Genomic DNA, 6,000 nt, shown 5'->3' on the forward strand with positions numbered 1-6,000 from the left:
GTCCACATCGGATGTGCGGGCCAGGGGCACGGGGCAGCCAGGCCTCCATTTGTCGACCTTGGACCCACAGGAGATCACACGGTGACCTCCTGGAAGATGATGCCGAGGGCTCAGAAGCCAGCCACCTGGGAGCTCCCCTCTCTTCACTCTGCGTACCAGTTTGGATTTCTCGTGTTGTAAAAGGGAGAAAACCCAACTCAGGTTTGTTTACGGGAATTTACTGTCCGTCTGAAGTGAAAGGTGCAGGGGTAGGGCTGGCTCTAGGCACAGCCTGATTCAGAGATTCAAACAACATCCTACCACCCAGTTTCTCCCTCTCCATCTCGTGCCTCCTTCCCTCACACAAGACTCTTTCCTTGCGGTGATAAGACGGCTGCGCGCCTTCAGATTCATGCCGGTGGGAAAAAGAGCGCCTCGGTCTTAGCATCCGGCGAAAGTCTCCAGGCGTCCCTGGTTCTGATTGGCCCATCCGGGGAATGGCGATCACTGATTGGGTAAGGTGGACGTCACGTGCTCCATCCACAGGGGCGGGAGGTGTTGCCCCGCCTGAGGCACTGGGAGAGTGGGAGAAACTGAAGCACAGTCACCAAAAGGGGACCCCAAAAACAACAAATGTAAGGCTCCAGCCTAGATCAACACTTGGGCTCTTCCCTCTTCACCAGGCAACCTGAGCGAGACTCCACCCCACCCCCCACCCCCCACCCCCGCCCCCAGACCAAGTGCGTCTTTCTGGTCAGAATCGCCATGAAACAGCAGGGACATCCTATTCGAGGACTTGAATGCCAGGCTGAGGAATTTGGACTGATCAGGGAGCTACGGAGGTTGTCTGTTCTGGAAAGAGAGGCAGGGAAGACCAACTGCGAGGTTGGTGCTTCGGGCAAGGGAACTAGCAGTGGGGAAGAAAAGAGGGGAGCAATTCAGGAAATATTAAAAAGAGAGAACGAACCTGCCTTGGCACAGGATCAGATGGGAAATCGTAAGGCAGAGAGTACATGACTCCCAGTCTCCAGCTTTAGCAACCGAGGGGGTGATGGTGCTCTTCACAGAGATAGATCCCTGGAGGAGAAGCAGCCTCCCGTGGACGATCAAGACGTCCACGTTGAAACAGAAACAAGAGTCATAGATACACAGAACAAACAGGTGGTTGCCAGAGGGGAGGAGAGTGAGAGGAGGAGAGAAATAGGTGAGGGAGATTAAGAGGTGCAAACTTTCACTTATAAAATAAAAAAGTCACAGGTATGAATGTACAGTGTGGGGAATATAGTCAATAATTATGTAATATCTTTGTAGGGTGACATAGTAACTAGACTTATCGTGATGATCATTTTGAAATGTATAGAAATATCCAGTCACTATGTTGTGCACTAGGAACTAACATAGTGTTGTAGGTCGATTATACTTCAAACAAACAAACTCATACAAAAAGAGACATACAACATGATAAATATAATTAACGCTGCTGTGCGTTATATATGAAAGTTGTTAAGACAGTAAATCCTGAGTTCTTATCACAAGGAAAACATTTTTTCTATTTTTTTAATTTTGTAACTATATGGGGTGATAGGTGTTCACTAAACTTATTGTGGTCATCATTTCATGATGTATGTAAATCAAACCATTACTCTGTACACCTTAAACTTATATGGTGCTGCATGTCAATTATATCTCAATAAAACTGGAAGAAGAAAATTCCCATGTTGAGCTTCAGAAGCTTGTGGGACATTCAGAAGAGAAAGGCAGGTGGCTTTTTTTTTTTTTTTTAATCAGGAGCAGGGAAATTCGAGGGCTACAGTGGAATACTTAAAAATCATCTGCCATCCACTAGGTGAGGTCCCTGGGAGAGAGAGCCCTTGGGGGTAGTCCTGCTTAGGTGACCAAGGAGAATGAGGAGGCAGAGATGATCTCGAGGGCCAGTCAGTGTGTTGAAAGGCCTGGATCTTGCAACATCAAGGGAGCCTAAGAAAGGAGCATGTTTCTAGGAGTAACAGCAGGTGATTCCCAATGCAGGTGCTGCAGGGAGGCCTGGGCAGGAGAGGCTGGGGAGAGCCAATGGATTGGACCTTGAGAGTGCAGGAGACGGACGGCAGTGGTCGGAGGAGGGGCTGGCAGATGAGACAGTAGAGATGCCCCTGTATAACTCTCCTAGAAGCTTGGCTGTGAGGGGGAGATAGGGCTTGCCCTGGGACAAGGAGGGGCTTCCTTGGGGGGCGGGAGAGGGAGGACGTGATCTCCATAGTCAGGGAGCCAGGCTGCCTTGAGCCGCCCCTCTCATCTTGGACTCTGCAGCCTAGTTCTACCAGCTCAGCCCTTCTGTGTGGCCTTGAGGGTCCAGGCCAGCTGAAGAGGGGTCAGCTTTGGTCCTCAGGGTCCTGCCCCTCTTGTTGCCCCGATCATCTTGCCCTCTACCCCCACCCATTCTTCAGACCCCCTCACCTCCAGCTCATCGCCACTGATGCAGGATTAATTAGCAAGAATTAGTGCCTGGTTCTCAAGGGGTTCAAAGTTCAGTTAAAACGAAGAGGGAAATTGTCTAAAAATTCTAAATGGGATTGGATTCTGCCAGGAGAACCACGACCTAGATCCTCTGTTGAAATGCCTCCTCTTCGAGACTTTAATAAGCAGCCATGAGGCCCTGCGAGTGAGAGCTTCACTCCATCTCTTCCAGAGCTGAAGAAGCTGCCAGAGTCACATTAGGTTCGTGCAGAAGCCACCTCGGCAGCTCTGGGCACCCAGCCCCCTCTTCCTGGGGTAACACATGGGCTGGGCACGTGCCCAGCGAGTGCCACATGCCTGTCAGGCTGGGGCCTGCTTCACGCCTCTCCAGGAAGGCTGCCAGAAACCCTGGACCAGGGCAAACCCAGAGTGGTGACTCAGGTGAGGGGCGGGGCGTGGAGGGAAGGCTGCAGTCTAGGCCAGATTGTGGGGCCTCGCCAGCCAGGGGAGGGGGAGGGAGCACAGGCGCCAGGGGCAGGGGTTTGGCCCCCTATCTGGGAGCATGGTCATGCCTCCCTTGGCAGGAGGGCAGTCTGCTTGGCTTCGAGGCTATCTCAGGCTGACCAAACGGAGTTGATGCCCTGAACGCCAGGCAGCCCTCTGTCAATGAAGAGCTTCCACTGAGGAAAAACGGCAGCCACAGTCCAGCCTGCGGCCAGGATAGCGGTGGAGGTGGGCTGGGCTGGGGTTTGTCGGTGGGAGCCAGAGCCCGATCCTCTGGACTCAGGGCCGCACGTCTGGCCTCACGGTGGTGACGAGGCCCTGGAGCCCCTAGGGGACCCTCGGGCCTAGGGGCTGACCAGAGCCACTGAGGTGGCTGAACTGAGCAACACAGCTGCCTGTTATCCAGGGCCTCTGGGGACCATGCTTAGTGATAACAGATGATGTTCGTCCAGCATTTTAAAGTTGACAAAGCACTTTCACAGCTGTAATTTCACGTGATGGTCTCATGAGTCCCGCCAGAGAGGTATTATTGGACCCACTTTACAGATGAGACAACTGAAACCCAGAGATTTGCCCAAGGCCACCTGATAGGAAGTGGCATAGCCAACCTGAGAGCCACGTCTACCCCCAGCGCCCTTGTCTCCTGTCCTGCCCCCACCTCGGCGCCCCGCCCCGCAATGCACCAGGCTGCCTCTGCTGCCAACGGGATGGGGGTGGAGGTGGCTGTGCTGGGGGTAATGTGAGGATGAAGGGCGGGGCCAAGGGGCTGGTCTGGGGAGGCAGGGAGCCTGGAGTGGGGACTGGAATTCAGATGGGGAATGGGGGCTGAAGAGAAGCTCTGACCCCATTTAGGTACTTCCAGAGGCTCATTCCCCTTCCAGAATCCCCTGCCCCCTCCTGCAAAGAGTGGCAGGGACAGCTGCAGCCCACAAGGGGAGCAAAGGGGATCCCCGTTTAGAGCCCAGTATCTTCACATTGATGCGCAACCAGCACCCCCTCCCCTCTCCCCCCAGCCCCCCATCCAGGCTGCAGGAGGCTGGCGCCACAGGGAGCCTGGCACAGGCCAGGCTTGGTGGAGGGGGCAGAAGACCAGCCAGACCACCCTGCAACCCAAGGCCCACCCTGGGGGACCCCTGCCTGGGCCCCGCTGCGCATCCCCAGCTGCCCACCTCTCTGACCGGCCACTGAGAATCCTCAGAGCTTGAGCTTCAGTCTGGGATTCACACAAGTCCACCCTTTTGGACACTCCTCCGCCTCCCTACCCTGGGCTCTGTTGGGTCCCGCTGGGTAACCCCACAGGGACCCTCCCCGGGTCCCTGAAATGAAGCTCCAAGGCCAGAACACTCTTCCCACCTTTGCTGCTGGTTGTTTGGGCTCCAGCACCCAAGGGACACAAGTGTGACCTTTAGAGTCACACAATCCTGGGTTCAAATCCCAGCTTGGCCACTTACGAGCTCTGGGATCTTGGGCAAGGTAGTCACACATTCTCACAGAGCCTTTGTTTCTCAGCTGTAAAGTGGGAATAAGTAGCAGCTCCCTTGGAGATTTGCTGTAAAACTTAAAGCATATGTATGTGAGATTAGACCTGGCACAACCCTGGCTCACAGATATTTGAATCATTGTCATCATCCCACCTCCGCCCCAGCATTAGAGGCCCCCACAGGAACCCACCCTGCCCTTCCAGCTTATCCCCCAGTCTTCAGCCAGACTGGATGACTTGTGTCCCCTGAGTCCAGCCTACACTTCCCATTTGGGGCTTTTAGTGCTGCGCCTGCGTCCTGGGGGGCCCTCTCCCCAGCTCTGCCTATAGCCACATCCCTTTCCCAGCTCCTCCTGGAAGTCCTCCTGGATCTCCCTCTCCCATTGCCTGCAGGATATCTCCTTGGCACTGCAGAGAATGGACTCTACTCCATTTTGGGTCCTTGCTTTGTCTTTCATTAACCTATAAGCTGACTCATCTCTGCAACCCTCCCCATCTCCACGGGGGGCTTCCCCCCACACCCCCAGCGCCTGTGCACGGTAGGTGCCCAAAAGCCTATGGAGTGCTGACTGTGTTCCCCCTCCGTGGAGCAAGTTCAGCCCATCTCCCTCCAACCTACTTGGACCCACTTCCACACGGAGCCATCACACCATCCAGCGAGGACAGAGCATTGCCATTCCAAGGGAACTTGGAACCCAGCTGTACTCGGATATGATAAAGAGAGCAGGAAAGTGGAGAAAGCAGCATATTAATGGGAGCCAGCCCTGTGACTTAATCCAGCTTGACACGGTTGTGCAAAAGCCATTCACGGGTTGTCCCTCTGGCTCCAACTAGGCCAGCAGCTCACACCTTCCCCCATTCTTGGCTGTCGATGTGGAGGCGGGAGAAGCCACCCACAGACACCAATCTGCAAGACAGACAGAGCCTGGGCCTCCACGCAGGGGCTAGGTGTAGGCTGTAGGGTTGGGGCGAGCAAAGTCGGGGACAATCGCTGAGCTTGGCTGCAGCTGACACAGGACTGGAGACGAATGCTTCAGACACCTGTCTGCCTTCTGGGCTGCTCTCCCCCTCCATTCCCCCCTCCAACCTCTTTCAGAGTTTTAGTAAAGTCCCTTCTTTGTTTCACCTGAACTTATGCTTATGCTCCTTGAGAACAAGGGACTGGCTCTTACCCCCTCACCCAGCGCTGTGCCTGATGAACAACTATTAGTACAATCACCCCATTGTAAAGATGAGGAAACTGAGGCTCAAATACATATAGTGACTCATAAAGTCACACCATGAATGCACAGCAGAGATGGGAACCCATTTGAGACCTTGGGCCTCCATTATTTTGGACTCTTCTCAGAGTCCCCTTTGCGGGGCAGGTTCTCAAGGGCAAGATATTCTCTGCAAACAAACTCCTGAAGCCAGCAAGTTCTGAAGGATTCAGGAGCAGAAAGCAGTCTCCTTCCTCCCCACCCACGCACTCCTAGTGATTTCGGATGCACACAGCAGTGAGTGGTAGATTACAGTAAGCAGCAGCAGCAAACGGTAGCTGGAAGCAAGATCTTAGTTCCCTGACCAGGAGTCCTAACAGCTAG

The sequence above is a fragment of the Balaenoptera acutorostrata genome, chromosome 20, assembly GCF_949987535.1.
Source record: "Balaenoptera acutorostrata chromosome 20, mBalAcu1.1, whole genome shotgun sequence".
NCBI classification, from domain to species: Eukaryota; Metazoa; Chordata; class Mammalia; order Artiodactyla; family Balaenopteridae; genus Balaenoptera; species Balaenoptera acutorostrata.